Here is an 18734-nt window from a genome sequence, read left to right on the forward strand (position 1 = left end):
CAGGCATAGCCAGAGATGATTAATCTAAAAAGTAAGCACAAGAAGTATCGTTTGGGTCTGACTTTGATACTTCTGAAGCTATTTAGTTGTGGATGTTGTTCAACGACTGAAATACCAACTGATCTAGAAGTTCACCACCTGTCAGGCTACCACTGAATGGAGGCCGGTGTGGAAGGCAGCATGGGTTAAAGGAGCTTAACCAACAGAAAAGCAAATAATAACCAGCAGATTTTATTTCTATAAACACAGATTAGTGCCAACTGGTGACTTCATGTCTATGGAAAAGTTTAAATATTTTTGTCTAAATTAAGCCTTGGAGATTTTATTTGAAGTGATGTTTTCTAAAGTATTTAGTAGGGCAACCGGAGCTGTGCCACAGATGGGATAAGAAAGTCCTGAATAGAAGCAAAGGGAGAACACTGACCCTCCCTGGAGCAAGGACAAGACGCGTTGGCAATGACGAGGTTTGTGGTTGAATACTGAGACCCGTCTCTCACACACCATCACCACAACTGCTACATTAAGGCAAAGCAGTGAAGTTTAAGCGCCTAATCTTCCCCCTCAGCTATATCCCTCAGTTTTCTGCTGAGGAAGAGGAAATCATGTTGGGACGCAGCTCCAAACCGTGCGGCAGTTTCCCTGGAGAGGCAGAGTTCAGGCTGGGATTTCTAAGCCTCAAGGGGATTGCGCTCTCCAAGTCACCCATGCAGAGAGCCTGGCCTCCTGCCCAGCCGGAGGAGCACGGCAAGCCCTGGTCGCAGCTTATCTGTCAGACCGACCCTGCCAGAGATGCTCTCAGTGCCGCGCCGTGAAACTCCTGCTGCCGCTAACCTGGAAATGAGAGGTCTGCTGGAAACCTGCCCGGCTCCCTGCCTGCCTACTTGGCATGCTGGTGGTGAACTCCTCTCCCAGTGCCCTGGCACTGCTCTGCAGCAGCTCTGGCTCACCCCTCCCAACGAGCTCACCTGGAGGAGGGCTGCCAGGGGAACAAAAACCCAGTTCACGAGCAATCCGGCTTCCCAGGAGCCTGCGGTCACCGGCTCTGCTGGTTGAGGAGAGCCCACCATGCAGCCCCCATCACAGCTGAAGACCCACAGCTCTAGGAAAGCCAGTGAGTCCCCCTTCCCCGAAGGCGCTGCTCCCTTTCGTGCAGAATTCAGAAGTGTTTGGGTTTAGGTTTGGATTGGAACGGCACCAAAACGATCAGACTCAAAATGCCCCGCAAAAGAGGATTGCGTTTCGTTGTCCTCGTCCAAGATCAACAGCTGGGAGTCAGCCGTGGCCGCCTGTCCCATTTGCTGGTGGATTCACCCCGGCCAGCCGTTCTGCTGGGAGCTGCTTCTGGGGAACAGCCCAAAGAAAGACGGGGCAGATCAGGAAGGAAAAGCTGCCAGAAATGGAGGTGTAGGGAGGAGGCGCTTCTTTTTTTGCCATTTTTTTTTAAATAATAAATTACTCTTTCCGATAAGAAAAAGATGTTACTTAAGCAAAACAGCTCCGTATCAGCTACTGTCTTCTCTGCAAATGCAGCCAGAGTGCAAAATACAAGAACTTCAGCTCCTTCCCACGCACCCTCCCCCAAAACATCCTCCCCCAGATTTGAATGCATTCAAACTAGGAATGCAATTCAGGCAAAATATAATTTCTTGGTATCTGTTCCACTCTCAGTAAGAGAGGTTAATCCTCCTTTCCCCTCAAGCTATTTTCTCCTCTAAGCTCCTTATCACCTTCTACACCATCCACAATATGAAGACACAGTTTTTGTACATCTCTAAAGTTTGCCGCTGCCAATGCTGTCAGGAGATTGCATTACTATAGGAATGCAATTTGCTTCCAAATCCTAAAGAATGAAATACTGAAATAATATAGAACAAGATGCTGAACAGTCATAGCTACTGCCCTCATTTTTAGATGAGTTTTATAGAATAATAAGGGTGATATACATTAAAAGATATCTATACACAAACTTTCTGCATGGGAGTTGTTCTTACCAGAAGAGAAAAATTCAATTCCCAGGAGACAACTGTGACTTTACTGCATGCAGAATTAAATGTAAAATTTGTTTCTTTTAGTTATTTTTCTCATTACGTATCTTCTCTTCGGCATCTAAGAAACAAAAACCTTTTAAATTAGTCAGAGCTATTGTTCATAATGTGTGGCAAGGAAGGAAGCAAGTTTTTTTCTTTTTTTTTTTTTTTTCCTTTTTAAAGAAACCACAAAATGGAGACTACAAATACCTAGAGCCATGCAAGAAATGCAAGACAGCACATGCCCATCCATGAAAGCCACAGATTCCTTACACAGATACGCACTAACAAAGCGAAAACTCAATTACACAATAGCTTTCCTTGGCACCTAAGGAGTCAGTCTTACCTGCTTTTTAGAAATCTCAAGCTCATAGCCAGGTTAATGAGATCCACAGCCTCTTTGTCGGGAGCAACAACAAAAAAATAGAGCTATCCTCCTGCTTCAATAGAATCATAAAATTGTCTAGGTTGGAAGGGACCTTTAGGATCTCAAGTCCAACCATCAACCTAACACTGCCCAAACCACCACTAAACTGTGTCCCTAAGCACTATGTCTCCTCTCCTTTTAAATACCTTCAAATAGTAGAGGCAGCATCAGTCTCTTCAACATTTTTGTTCCAAACAATGAAAACAAAGGTGTTTTTTTATTTTTGAAGCCTATTTTGTCAATGAAAAAAGAACCTGAAAAAATTCCCAGTCATGTTTTTAAAATCAGAATGAAGACACAAATGGTACTAACCGTCCTAACTGAAGCTAGTAGTGTAATCTGGAAAAGCAGGCTGCTCACACAGTGAATCCAGATTAAGAATGACGTTTGGAGGCAGATCTGCACATGGGGCCAAACCAAAGCCCCAGATGGTAACTCCTCCGAGGTTTGGTATGAATCAAAACGTGGATGAGGACCTACATCCTGTTTTGAAGGCCCATATGAATGTCACAGCTTTCATCAATAGGGTATTACATCATCCGTAATTTACCTTCTTCTCCATGCCTTTTCCTCTAAAAAAGTCTCTACTTTTCATAAGGGAACCCATCAAGAAGTTGCCTCAGATACATTATGCTCAGCTACCACCTCCGTACTCATAAGAAAGGCTCAGGAACAGATCATTCTTGATGTCATGCACATTTTCTCTGTCAGCATAGCCGGAAGACAACTTTTCTGTGCAAAGGAACTCCGCACTGTCACTTAAGGTTCAGCAGTTTAATGGCATCCTTTCATGTTCAAACGCGTTGCCAGAATCTGCTAGAAAAGAAACCATCTTACCTTTGCAATCTATCCCTGTCACCTGATCCTCGGCTATGATGAATGAAAACACGACCTGTTTAATTCGCTTATCATATGAGACAGAGCAGCTGTCTTACATTTTTAGAACATGTTTGTACTACCTAAATTAATGTAAATCTAATTAAAAGTACTTTGGGTTGAAAAAAAAAAAGTTACCACAGAAATTAAAGCTGCCAGATGTAGTTATAATATTCTCACTACACACATTATACATACATTATCCCTATGATTTATATGAGAATTGGAGGACGTGGTGGGCAATAGCATAAAATACTTGTCCAGTAGAGCAAATATTTCCACAAAAAGAAGGTCATGGCAGTTTCTGAAAATGATGGTGTTATTTAGATAACTTTCCAGTTATACTTCTGCACTAAAAGAATTGCCTGACATAGATTGGATCAACATTCAAGGCGGGTTTCATGATAAGGATAGTTTTCAGAAGAAATTATCTTTTCTGTTCAGCAAAGCAACAGACTGGTCAGGTTCCTTCTGAAGCCAGAACAAACAACAAATTGAGCTCCCAGAGTCCGGGAAAATTAATTACCCCCTGTCCAAGGTGGAACTGCTTTCCCTGCACAAACAGCATATTTTTTGTAAAATTAGAAGGCAATTTTACTGGGGAAGTCAAGGAGGAGCTGGGAAATAAGCTTGGGAATTATCAGCGAAGCCAATATTTCTCTCTCACCTGCCAAGGTACCTGTCCTAACTGTGCCCATCCTCCCAGAAGGGGAGGAGGCCATGTGGCCTGTTGTCCTCACAAGGGACGACTACTGGTCCCGATGATTGAGAATAGCTCCCCTCCACCCGCAGGAAGAGCTGTCCTGGAGCTGCCTGCTGCCTCAACATCATCCCACCTGGGAGGCTGGGGGCCCTGGATGGAGCCTGTGGGCACCTTCTCTGTGGGCAGCTGCTTTGTGTGGCATTTGCTTTACGTGGCATTCCCTCGGCTGCAGAAGGCTCTAGACATGGTCAGGGAGAGCTATTTAACCTGACACATCTGGAGAACTGTTTATATTATTTGCCATGGTGATACAGCTCTGTTATTGACACACTAAAACCGCATGCAATTTCGATTCACAGTTGTCCCCAGGAGCGATGACAGAAGGGGATGCTGCCTGCGAGCTACAGGACAATGGGGGAGCAAAGGGGGACCCCTGGGGCAGCACCCCATGGCCCCAGGGTGCACAGCAAGAGGGGTGGGAGAGGACCCTCACATTTCAGGGGGAACAACCATCAGAAAGAGCAACATGGGTGTCTAGGGAAGGTTTGGGGGAAAACAGAGGAGAAAAGAGAGAAAGATTGCCCCAGACAGCTGTAAATTATTTCTGAGTGAGCATGCGCCTAAGGTAGAGACTTAACAGGCCCTGGGTGGTTCACTCGGCCCTACACCAGTGACAGTGGCCCTGGACATCCATATGGACCTCAGCACTCAACCCCATCATTGCAGGTGGGAGTGACAGGGTCCTTCACCCAAGGCAAGGACCGACAACCAGGGACATCTGATAGGGAAGAGTTATTCCTGTTGGGTGATGTTGGAGCCCTGCCATTTCCTCAACAGTCTTCCTCATTCACCCTTAGGCTTAGACTCATCAGCTCATCAGGGGATTACTCCCCCCCCTCCTTTTTTTTTTGTGCAACTCCACAATTTTTTCCTTCCCATATACCCATTGCCATTGTGCCTGAGCCTGATTTGAGCACAACAGGTGGTGGGGACAGGAGCCTTTTTTATCTCCATGGTGATGGTCTGTTCCACAGCTATCATCTTGAACTAATTTCCACTATTGTACAATTTTATAAGATTAGCCTATTTGCCTGGCTATCTAAGAAAAGCCATACTTTGTATAACACGGAAAGCCCTTTCATTTTCTACTGATACACAGTATAATTTTTCTTGCATAAGGTTTTAAAGTCTTACCCCCTTTTATTTTTCAGAGGAACCCCTAGCTGAGTGTACTTGAAGTGCATTACAGAGTTAGACAGGCAGAAACAAACTATAAACGAAAAATAGAAGGCACTGTAAATAAATACAGAATATATATAAATAAATACAGAAGGCATTTGTACTTCATTGCTCTCAAAAAGGAAAAAACATCTCCCGTATCTGAATGACCCCAGGTATTAAATGGCACTGTGTCTAATTCGTCTTTCATATGTGAAAACATTGGGCATTTCCCATAGCAAACTAAAATGATTTCTGAGGTCTTAAACGGCATGTTAACACCACAAAGTTAGAGTATTCATCGGATATTATTTGGTATGGGTTAGCAGGATATTTGCTATGAATATGTTTTCCGAGCTGCAGGTTGTATACTTGCAGTGTTTGCCTTTCAAATGCTGACTTTTAGCATCTGAAAGAAATTAACATTGCTGCGGTATTACAGTCATTCCCTTATTAATCATTTGGCAACCTTCCCTCTTCCAAAAGCAAGGCATCCACTTACTTGCAGGAGTGCAGCCTTGAGATCGTTACAAACAAGATGTAAGAAATGGGTGTTAAAGTGTTATTTCTGATACGCCGGGAAGCATGTTTTGACTGCGTGTGTGTAACGCAGCAGTGTACCCGTGCTCAGAGCTAGCAATCCTTTACGACTGGGGTTTGGCTTTCCCGTCCTTCTCCGTACAATTCCACGATGACATACTGAAACGCGTATCATAAGGGGATTGATACAAAAGAATAATGAAAAGTTTCCTTATTTTTACTAAGGAATAACAATTCATAAATAATTGATGTCATTACCACAAATGCGAAATGATGAGAAGGATTTATAGTTGTATTTAGTAGAGACCATTAACACATGCTTTTTCAGTCTACGAAAATGAGAAGTGAAGAAGCAAACCTGGGTAATTAAAAATGCTGGAAGACTGAAAACTTATGCATAAATTATTCTCTCTCCCTGCCTAATGTGGTTGGGGTTTGCTTGTTTGTTTTTACTAACAGGTAATATAAACCACAGAAATGTCAGACTTGTCAGCCCAGTTTTTCCATTCGGAAGATTTGTTCTGCATTTCTACTGTGTCTCCTTGACGGCACACCTCAAAAACTGCAGCAAAGAGTTAAAGCCACATTGTGAAACCTGCAAGAGTCCATGCGTGCTGCAAAGGGAAAATGTTGAATACAATATGCTTCCTGCCAGTCTCAAGGAACTAACACTGCTAATGCTGGGGAATGATTAAGAAACAGAGTCCTAACAGTGACATTTGAAAAAAAAAAAATTCTCCATGTTTAGATTTATTTTTGATGAAAATGTGGGGTTTTTTTATAAAAATGAAACATAAATATGTTTTGTCCAGTCCTCAAAATACAGCACATTTGCTTGCTATTTCTTTGATAATTTCCAGATTATTCTGTAAACTTCTTGAGAGAATAATCTGCAAAATTAAAAACTCAGCTGCAGACCAGTCCAAATTCACTTCTGCTGTGAATCCTCAGATGCCCATTTTAACTATACAAAGACTATAGATAGTAATGCGGTTATTTGTCATGAAGTTTTGGAAAAAAAAACTTTTCTAAAGCCATTTGACTTCCAGGAATGTTGTTATTTTGCCAGATTCATCACTAAATGTTAAGTTCATCACCGATCTCTCAGTACGTAGCTAAGACATGCTGCATAAAAACACATTAATGGGGATAACTAAGCGTTGTAGAAATGAGAATCTCTTCAAAAATGTCAATAATTTTTAAAGTTCTCAACAAGAAAACTCAAATCTTTATCAACTGTACTAACCAGCAATTTTCACAAGGTCCTGCATTGGTTTCCATTTTCAATGGATGAGCAGATTCACCATGAAGCGTTCATATCTTAATATAGCCCAACTTTACCGCAGTTCAGTTTGGAATTAAGCCACTGAAAAGGTTTTTTTCACCTTCTTAAACTCTGTCTCAGGACAGCTGGAATTACATCACATTAACACCTTTAAGAGCACAGGTCAAAAATGCTCTTTTTGTCTTGGGAACTATACGCGAAGGCTGATCTAAAATCTCCTGCCGGCTGAGGTTCTTCAGCAAAGCCTGGATCATGTTCAGACCTATCTGAGCAGATGTGGGTGGACTCACCGACGTACTAAGTTAGGCAAGAAATGGTCCTGTTGGTTCAGTGCTGCGCAATTTTTCACTTGAAAAAGCGCAGGTATGACTAGAGGAGCACTTCCAAAGAGGAGAAAGCAGCTTTAATTCTGACAGATTAGTAAAATGCAATATTTTTAGATGGTTGATGGGCAGAAGGATGGGTTTCTCCAGACTGACAAACTACTTCAGGCCTTTATCTTCCCAAACTTCTGTCTATCAATGTCAAACACCATATCTGGGTTACAATAAGTACAATATAATTAGGTTATAGAATGATCTAGGTTGGAAGGGACCTTTAAGATCATGGAGTCCAACCATCAACCCAGCACTACCAAAACCACCGCTAAACTATGTCCCTCAGCACCACGTCTACCCGTCTATTAAACACCTCCAGGGATGGTAATTCCACCGCTTTCCTGGGCAGCCTGTTCCAGTGCTTGATAACCCGCTCCCTGGTGTTAATCTGGATCTGCAAGAGGTCTGCTAGTCCTTGTATATAGAGGCGCAGAACTATTGGTTAATTTATCACATGTAAATTATCTGAAATGTGTATGCTATTTTTGCATCAGAAAGCAATTTCAGGCTGCTCAGATGAGAGAAAATCTGTTTGCTATTCGTAAACCCTTGCTGAATAGCATAGGAAAACATTTTTTCAGTGCATAGTCAGTTCCTAATCTGTTTGCTCCAATTATTCTCCCTTCATGCCACGTGGACACTTGGGTTATGCAGTATTTTTGTCCTTCCTGGCTGGATACGTAGTAATAGCTCAACAAATGGCGAATGGTGATAAATACTGCCAGTTATTTTTCTTCCAAAAAGCTAATGGTGTAGGCGTTCCTCACTAAACAGCAGGCATGTGATGGAGCTGAACCACTCTTCAGGCAGAGATGAGGGTTCAGGAATACTGTTTTTGCAATAGTTGACTGGTCCTAAGCTGTATTTACACTGTAAGGCAGAAATTATAACAGAGAAAGGAGTGGCCTGTAGTGATAGCTCATCCAGGTATTTTAATTTTCCCTATTAGTACCTTCCCTCTGTCCCAAACTGGTTTTAAGCCATAGCAGGAATTTCTGATTTCTTCAAAGAACTGGAGGTTAGACTGATGGTACTTCTCTTTTCTGTTTGATCAGCAGACATGGAAAGAGCTGCTCTGTGTCTCTTCTGCTGACCTCTCCTCCAGCAGCACAGAAACTGCCCATGCCTGCTGACATTGCCTTTTAAAGACAGGCTTTCCTGTACTGCCAGCGACTGCGCACAAAAGCAAACTCTGCCCTCAGAAAGAAGGCTTAAAATGGCTGAGACAGGCGAAAGCTGAGCTTTATCACCTTTGTGCCAAGCTGAATTGATGTCATTACGGCTCTTTCCAGCAGTGCAGGATTGCTTGGGTCCAGACGGCTTCACTATCTTGTCATTTGGTGGCTCTTCTTTCACCCCTCCTGCCCTGTGTTGTTTTAGCTCCCCCATGGAAAGATCTAGACACGCCAGGCAGAAGGAGCTACAAAAGAGATCTGTCCTTAACCCCACTCCAGATGGTCAGAGCCAGCCAGGGCAGGTACCTGCCATACAGTCCTTGCTCCTGGGAAAGCCCATACCTTCACCATATACTTGCTTCGCCCCCCCCCTGCTTTATGGTCTAAACTGGTTTGAACATGGAGTCATTGTAAATTATTGATTACAAACGTTTCCCTGACATTTAGCATTTGTCCTTCCCAGGAGGATTCTGGAGCCAAAAAGGCTTTCAAGAAAACAAATGTGAGCATCATCTGTTTTATTTCCACCCTTCCTCAGAGCACAACCACCTCTCTAAGAAGTGAACCTTCTGGGATTGCAGGCATTAGAGAAGCATTAGGCTGCCTGGCTCAAGCAAAAAGCAGACAGGCCTTTAATTTCTCCTCCCTGGAAGAGGAACCGGTGAGAGAGGGAACCCTTGGAGGCGGAGCTGTGGGGGGGTTTTGGTTTGAGCAACATTACTGCCGTTACGGGGCTGCCTTTCGTTAGGTCTTGTTGGATATCACAGAAAGCTGCCAGGTGGGTACAGAGCTCGAGGGGCACTGAAAATACAGCAGCTTTCACAGCAACCTCATGGTTTGTCATGTGAGGAGATAGGGATGAGTGATGGCATTCCTAGGGGATGGATGGGAGTCAAAATCGCCTGCTGCAATGTACAAAGCGGAGCTCAAGAGTTCAGGACAGAGGTGACGGGATGAGGCGGAGAAAGCATGCTCAGAGCAGTGGTGGGAGTTGGAGGAGAGTTCAAGATTAAACTTTTGCCAAAGTAGCAATTAATATACCATCATTAATTTTCCTCTAAGCATGGTGGTGTCATTTGTTGAGCTGTTTGTATTTTACTGGCCCTCAGCCACCCTTACCTGTCTCTTGAGCGAGAGGCCGCCCTAGAAGTTAAGTGCAGCATTTGTAATGGCAGTGAAGGAGGGCCCGTGAGGCTGCACAGGCACTGCGACCTCCCACGGATGATGCAAATCATCTACCGTTCACTGTCCCAGCTTCTCCATTGGAAAAAATGTGGAGAAAGACTCTGACCTCTTCCTCAGGCACATTTCAATCCACTGCCAAAAAGTTACCTGTAAGTCCTAGACATTATTATTTTTTAATTACTCTCAGGATAATCTGGGGCCCATCCTTCTTTCTGATTTTTTTGAAGAGATTCTCCTTTCCCTGAAGTATGTAGCCTTCCATCTGCCTTAAGGGATTTAGTCCATTTCTATTCCCTAGTGAATCTACCATAACACCCAGCACAGCTCCAAGGTAGAACTGATGTCTCACTTGGAATACCCAGCTATACGAGGCAGCTGCCAAGTGGTATACCCTAAAAATTCAAAGAAACAACCCAAAACCCCAAAAAGCACTTTAGACCTCCTTTAGGATCCCACTGAACCTTGGAAAATGGATTCAGTATCTTGTCTGATTGTATGCTTTAGGCAGACAACTGCAGGACCTTCTGTGACGAAGTGATCAGGGTCAGCGCTGGAGTAAAACTAGGAATTTTCATATGATAAAGTGTGCTTAGTTTCTGCTCTGTATATGCATGTAGGAAGTTATTTACAACTTTCAAGGCACGCTATTTGACTGCATTATATTTTGAGATTGCTTAGTCCAGACACTATGTAGCTGTTACCCCTGCCCTCTATAACTTCTGATAAGAGTGAAGAAGACATAAATTCACACTTCCAGGAGCACATGCTCAGCGATTAAACAGTCTGCTTAGGTTTTCCAGCGTGTACTTTTGCACTTTAATACAAAAAAAAAAAAATATGCTGAGGTTTCCAAACCCAGTTATTTAATGATACTTGTTATCAGATGAAAACATTTAATGTGAGCTCGTATTCCTTCATAAATAAAAGTTTCTCACTTTCTAAAGTTTCTCACCTTGTGACCTCAGAAAAAGTTTCAGTTTCTCTGACAGGAACTCTAAGTCATAACAGCATATTTCCACAGCATAACACAGCTCTTACTACCGTACTCTCTCAATATTTCCTGGCTAGTACGGATTAAGAAGCAGTGAAACAAAACTATTTTTACAGGTTTGGTTGTCTGGCACGCTCGCTATTTACTTAAGCTGGCAATTTATGAGAAAGCAGTCTCTCTCTCTCGCACCACCTCAAACAGTGTCACTCCCACCATCCCACACCGTTAAAAATATGTGCATTTTTAGGGCAAGAGAATCGCGCTAGTTTAAACTCTAAACACAAATTAGTATCTATATCGTAACATAGCAACAATAAATCAAAGCCCTTTTCCTGAGGCACCCACTTTCAGCCCCTTGGGCTATTGGAAATTTAGTGATTGCCATGAGGAAGAACATCACCCTTCCGACCTGACCTGATCACCCACAGTTTTCACATCCTGGAAAGTCCAGAAACCTGTCTCTATATCAAGAAGACATCACCAGCCGAGGAAGCAAATGCTAGCCTCTTGCAAATTCTTACAACGCTGAGCTGCGGGTGAGACGCATGAACAGAGGAGGGATGAAAGCTCTCAGGGTCTTTCCATCCCACTCCAAGTTCTGGAGGGGCTGGTTGGTTTTATATTTGTTTTGTTTCTGCAGGAACAGACTGCAATATCCATGGAGATGACGTTAGAATGCCAGCAAACCCTAACAAAGATGACTTGTTGTGGCTTGCTCTGAAAAAAGCAGATGTTTATTAAAATGTCAGCCAAATGACTTATGTGTCACTGACTCTGAGGACAGTACAGCAGTCCTGCAATGTTTAAAAAGTAATAATAATGAAAAAAGGTCACTCATTGCTGTTGAACGATAACTGGGATCCTTACCAAAACAGTCATTTTTGTTCAAGCCTAAACGGCGGGGAGATGGCTGGCATCTCAGTGGCCGAAGGATCCTATTTATTTTCAGTACTTAGATCCATAGGTCAAACTGGTTATTTGGAAAGGACTGAAATTGATACAGGCTACTTTATAGTTCTGGCATTTCTATTTCCCCAATGGATTGCATTAAAGGTTATTGACCTGTTTAGGGCTGAGTAAGCCCACAGAGAACATGCTCTGGGAGACTCTGGCACTAAAAGCTGTAACATTTCTTCACTTTAGTAACATTTATCAGATAATTCCAATTACTGGTTGCTTTTGCAGTTTCATACGGACAGAGAAAGGGATTTACATTTACAACTCAATTCCCAGCATGCTTTACAATATATGCACCATCTCTATTATTCATAATGTGTCCTTCGTTCTCTCAGATTGATACTGTTTGATCAATCACAGTTTTGCAGCCCGACTCCATACATTTCAGCCACTCCAGCTTTGTCCAAATGTCACAGAAGAGCTGAGAGTGCTTTCTGAACCGTGAAGAATCAATGTTTAAGCCATAGCCTGGTGTGATGATGTATTTAGTAAACAAGATGAAACTAGACTACACCAGTAAACTCAGTCCCCTGGTTTCAAGAGCTGCAAGCACTCGGCTTATTGAACCATTCCTTGGGGATGAAGTGTGTGTATATGGTCTGTAGGACAATTGGGAAGAGCACGTACAGAAGTAGCTTTCACTCTGATAGTAAGTGAGCAGAGGCAGCAGCTAGGGAGCCCTCTTGCCACAACATACTACTGGAGGAGAGTGCCTCATCAGAAATATTGTATTGCTTACAAAAACACTTTAAACTTCATAGATTTGAACTGAAGCAATTGGATTCCCAACAGTGTATTGGCTGTTAATTCCAGATGGCTTCTCTGAATGTTTCTCGTGTTTCATATAAATACATTCATAATGATGCAAGTTCCACCTGTAAATTATCTGGAAATCGATACTCTCATTGAGTAAGTTAATACTCCTATTATTAACTAAAACAACAGTATAACAATCTCAAAGTGTTCTTGAGAGGTTCCTAAGCGGCAGATAGACTGCTCCATTAATCCTTCCCTGGCCACAGCAATTTGGAAGATCAGTAAATTAAGTGTAGCTTTTCACAGGCAGCAAAATTTATAGTTGGGTACCTTACTGCCACACGTCAATGATTTGGATTTGGTTAGAAAACCCAATAAGCAAGAATGCAACAAATATTGCTTTATATTTGGGAGAAACAAATCAGCAGTTACTGAAAGGTAAATATATCCAGATGTGTTTACCAGTCATTCATTCGAGTATTCAAGCGTAAATAACTAATTTGCTTTAAGTTACATTTCTGACTTTTGCCAGGAATCACACTGGCAAGCTAAGGAAGTTTAACAGTTTTGGAATGGACATGGGAGCTTGCATTCGCTCATGGGGAATATCCAAATGACTACACAAAACTGTGCTTACTTTGCTTTTGTATTCTTATCAACCAGTGCCTGACAACAAGGGAGAACCCTACCAAACATCTATAACAGCATACAGAAAACCAAGTACGCCTCTGGATAAGGGCGCTGCGGCATCCTAGGCCATACACAGGAACCTAGCCCAGAAGTTGGGAGCTCTACGTGTTCCTGCTGTTAATGCAAGGCGTGTTGCATCCCTGAGCCTGCAGCCTGACTTTTAAACTATGTGAATTTAATGACTGTTCTTTGTGTAGGTGGAAGTCACTAGGTCAAAGTTTCTTGGTAAAACAACTGGCTCCAGCAACCTAAAAGCTGTGCGGATCTGGGCTCACAGTGTGAGTGCTCAAAGCTTCTGTGTTTTATTTGAGTCACTAAGCTCCTAATATTCTTCATAGGAATCGAGGCACCATTCCTGTAACATGTGTTGTTCTCCTTTGAGAAAAGTCAGCATGAGCTCCCTCAGAAATCAACAGAAACTTTTCAAGTAGGATGGACAACACCCACTCAGCTAATCTTGTTTTAATTCTAATCAGGGAGCAGAACTACTGCTCCTCCTTGTCTCTGTCTTCCCTAAATTAAGCACATCAGATTCACTCCTAAACCTCTTCAGCAGCCTTAGAACACAGATGAATAAAACCTAAGTTTTTTTAAACCCCGTTTTAGGTTCACATAAATATGCAAAAGCTTATCCATAGAAAATCTTTCTGTGAAAAAGTGAATTTCAATCCTTCTTGTTATTTTGTGTGATTTAAAATCTAAGCAAAATATGCCCCCCAAAAATCTATTTCTAATGAACGAAGAGTACTTACTTATTCAAGTCTCCACATATGCCTCATACCTAAAATGAAATTGCATTAGTCTTAACAGAGAATTACACCTACAAAACCTACATTTAAAAGAGAGTTTACGGTGTTTAGATTGAAATTTGCTATAAAGCTCAGCAGCGATGTTTTTGATCCCAGATCTAAAAAAAAACCAAAAAACAAAAAACAAACCAAAACCAAGCGAATTTATTTAATTTCTAAAAGCTGTGATTTGGTAAGGAGGTCCATGATAACATCAATGGAGGAGAGGAATGAAGTTGCCTGGGTTCAGCAATTGTTCGCTTCAGTGATACATTTTGATTCCTTTTCAATTTGTCCTTCACACCAAACATCCAACATCTGCAAATGTGTCTTTGGAGGGTAAAACTACAGTCTAATATTTGGGTAAATATTCAATCTGAAAACAATTATAAATGAGAGTTTCAAATTAGGGAAAACTTCAAAATCATCAACGTACACTTTTCATTTTAACAATTTGATCTGTGCATTTTAGTTCGATTTAGAACAACTTTTCAGTCCGCCAAATAACACAAAGATTTTCAGACTGTTTCCTGGCCTTTAAGATTGCTAAATGTTGCACAGTGCTCTTAACAACTGCTAAGTGCACCACGATGCCAGCAAAAACAATAGTTGCATTTATGAAATACATTATTGTAGTTTCCAGCTCACAATTCAGAGCCTTCATGGCTGGAATCTAAATTATGTGTGAGCACGCATTCAGTTGTTATTAATCCATAGTTTGAAATGCAAGACAGTTTTCAGTATGATATATTCTTCTTTATGAACTGGTGAACTATTTTTGTAGATACAAATTACCCTAATAATTTACCAATTCACCAATTTCCTTCAGCAAATGAGCACTGATAAATTGTTTAGTCTTAGAGCTTATAAAGGTTACTTCAGGTAAGTTTTTACCAGTACATGTCTACACTGGTCTCAGAGTTTCTTTTTTCCCTCTGTCTGATAATTAATCTCAGTGACGTGCTGTCTTCCAAAATTTCCTGATACTTACTAGAAAACGATTCTCAGCCTGTCTTACAGGCTACAACATTTCATTCACTTGCACACAGATTGCATTGGTTTTCTTTCTTTAAAATTATGATATAATTATACTGCTCAGTAAGCCATGGTTTCTCTAGTGAATGACAGCTTTCTGGCATGAGCTAGCACTATTCAGAAAGCGACACTGGCTCACATGAGGTGGTGCTGGGTGAACTCCACAACATGGATGGGGCAAAGAGATCTTATGGGAATGAGAAGATGATTATGAAGCCCCATCTCCAAGCAATCCTTCACCAGGTCAAGGTCATACAGAAATACCATGGAATAATTTAGGCTAGAAGGGAACACTGGAGGGCATTTGGTCAGCCCTTCCCCTCTCATATCCATGCAACCGCAAAACCCAAGCCCAGGAGCATGACATGGTGCTGCCGCCAGAGGTGCTCTCCTTTGGAATGCTCACTCCTGAAATGCACTTCTCGGGTGTCCTCTACAAGATACCTCATAAAGGGAGCTTGAGGAGCAGCTTGAGAATACTCCAACTTCAGAAGAAAAAAGCAAGACTCAATGACACAAGGTATCCTGTGTCTGCCAGTAAGGCCACCAAATCCTGGAAGGCTTCTGACCTGTTCCAAGACCCCAGACCCCTCCTCTAAGGGGAGTCATTAAAATTAAGTCATTCCTTCCAACGCAATAATCATACACAGCTTAGTGAACACAAAGATGCTGATTTCTCAAGTCTGCGAAGACATTTCAGCAGTAGCGTTAACGCACTTTGATGCCCCTAGAAGACCATCATTACACTCCTCACCACAAGGAGAACTGTCTAAGAAAAAGCCACTAAGTACTGCTGCCTCTCAATCTATCATACTAGTGGTTCACATCAAGAAAACCAAACTCCTTGAGCATTGCTAATGACTGCTTTCTTCTTTCATCTCCTTATTATTATGGTAGAAGTCTCTGTAAGAAAGCCTCAAGCTTGGTGAATGGCAAACTTAATTGGATATGCACTGCTCAAATATTTCTATTTTTGATTGTCTAATTAGAGTGGGCAAAGGACAAACCATTTTTATATTCAGATGGCTTTATGGACTGCAGCGTTTTTCTTTTATTTCTCAAAATCACATGTGTTTATTTTAAGCTCTTCTTCCTAAAATACTCCATCTTGGAATCTGACAGAAGCTTCCTGAAGAAAATACATGAATAGTAATTCGAGAACTTAGGTAATTTATAATAAACCATTCAAAGTAAGACACTGGAGACAGCTGAAACAATAGGAGAAGTACTGAGGAGAAGGGGAGGAAAGGGTATTCGTGCTCAGATTTCAATGGAGCAACATGATGATACTTCTACATTCAAGATGGGTGTCCATAAAAAATTGGTGTGCAGAAAATGTAGCATCTCCATCTCCCTGACCCCAAATATACACGCAATATTCTCTTTTGCCAGTTGAGAGAACAAGAGATTTTTCCAACTAATTTGTGCATAAAGAAAGCATCACATAATTCTTGGTCCAATGTTCCCTGATCTGGGGCAGAAAGATGCCACTTAATTACGTTAATGAAAACTTCATCCCATTATATGTAAACTAACTGCAGACAACAAGCGGATGCTCTCCTGCAATTTCTTGAGGTTTTGTCAGCCTATTGTAATTTGAGAATTTGATTTGCTGTCTACTCCTTAAGTTTGTGGATATTTGCCATTTTTTTGTCCAGGTACGGCAGAAGTGTACAGTGAATGTATTTTGATTCTTTCTCTCAACTAGGCTATAACTTTAACAGTAAGGGGGTGCATTGTAAAAAATGGAATTTGAGCCTGAAATTAATTTGCAACAGGATGTCAAGAGTAAATTCTAAAATGGTTTATTCCAAAGAAAAAAAGATAAAGAGTCTATGTGGTTGGTTTTTTTTTTTTAAGGAGTCATCTCCTACAGAGCAACAAAGACACCGACAGGCTTTGGAATTTCCCTTTTACACTGGATAACTAAATTTAGAATGTAAGTGTGTGCACAGTTGCTGATGGCAAAGGAGGGCATAGGAAGGATTTTGAGAAGTACAGCCTAGAGGAGTATTATCACTCTACCGAGACCTCACAACCCTGCCGGTGCCAGGACCTGAGCACAAAATGCTGCATTTCCCTGAAAAGGATCATGATGTCTCAGACACTGACAGGAAAGGCTGGATCTTTGCTTTGTACCTCCGGTGCACGTTGTGCCTCCAGCTGCTGCAGGAGGAACAAAGGATGAGGGAAGGCGAGGGATTTGGGGATGGGCTTTTGCCTTCCTCTGTTAAACTAATTGATACTTCGATACAACTGACACTGCCTCAGATCTGATTTTAAGCTACCTGCCTATAGAGCGAGCTGATTTAATAGATAATTAATGTGGGAGAACATGGATTAGTTCATTTTTCATTTTGTGAAGCCCTTGGTCTCTGAAAAGCATTTTTTTGTATTTCATTAGTGATTCTGAGAAAATAAAAAGAATAATGAAAATATTGGTCATATTTAATGAACCCAGAAGTATTTTACACCAGCAAAAGCATAAATTTGAGACATTGGTAAGAAAAATACTATCCTCATTTGCCTCATACTGCTTAGTTTTCCTTTAAAATATTTTGGGTGAAATTCTGTACTATCGCACCCAGAGTGAACCTGGAAAAGGACCAGGAATTTTTAAACGGCTGTAATAAAATGTGATAGTATTCTTGGATGGGAAATATTAGACAGATGGAAGGAATCCTACTAATGCCCAACAATGCATCAAGCAATCTAATTACATGCTGTAGCCAGGGTCCAGTTACTAATGCTTTGCAAGGCATAAAGGTATATGGAACCAACTATTTTTACAGCTGTCATAAAACTGCATTCTTCGTAATATTCCTCTAACTTTCTTAAGATGTTCTGTGCATTACAGTAAGTAAAAATTCTAGGTACTAGCAAAGAAAAAACAGAAATTACAACAGGACAAAGTCTGTTTTAAACCCACAGCACAAGAGATGGCGTTGTGCCAGTGTGGTATGGTATATACAGAAATCCCCTGATCTAACCCAGTAAAGTGTGTTTACCAACTTATAAGCAAGTTCTTAGCAGTTCAGGGTTAATCCAGACCCATCTTAAGAGATAGGGGCAGCCTTTTCCTAGTAAATGAACAGAATGCCAGCAGAAATCCCAGAGTTATCCTGTAAACACATATCGCTTGGCACTGCCAGGCTGGTGCACCCCTGGGTTTGTAGGGAAGATGCTGCTGCTCCCACGTCTTCCACCCTGCCCACGCTGGTGCAGGTTTCCTCAAGGAAAAAGCTCAACTTCTTTGCGTTGACTCCAGATCACAGGTATGGGTTTGCTCTGCACAGAACTCCAGTGCTGTGATTGCTCAATTATGAAAGTGAACTGCGTAGCTGGCATTCTAACTACTTGTACCTCCATATGCAAATAGAGCCTTACTACAGCTGCATCTGGTTTGCATAGTGTATTGAATGATAATCATTCTAGGTTTTTCATCTTTTTATATATCACACATATATAAATAACTTTAAAAGAATATTTTCTCTTGCCGTTCACGTTTGCTTCTCACTTTAATTTCATTAATTCATTTAGCAAAAGATCTGCTTCAGATATGAGGAAGCCAAGGAAGAGATTAGAAAGTAAGGCTCAATGCTCTTTATTGCACATGGTAGCATTATTTTCTGGAAGATTTCACATTCTTCTCTTAATAGTTTTTCCATTAATTTCAATCTCACTACAGCTAAGTTATAAACTGG

Source organism: Rissa tridactyla, chromosome 5 (genome assembly GCF_028500815.1).
Source record: "Rissa tridactyla isolate bRisTri1 chromosome 5, bRisTri1.patW.cur.20221130, whole genome shotgun sequence".
In the NCBI taxonomy this organism is placed as follows: domain Eukaryota; kingdom Metazoa; phylum Chordata; class Aves; order Charadriiformes; family Laridae; genus Rissa; species Rissa tridactyla.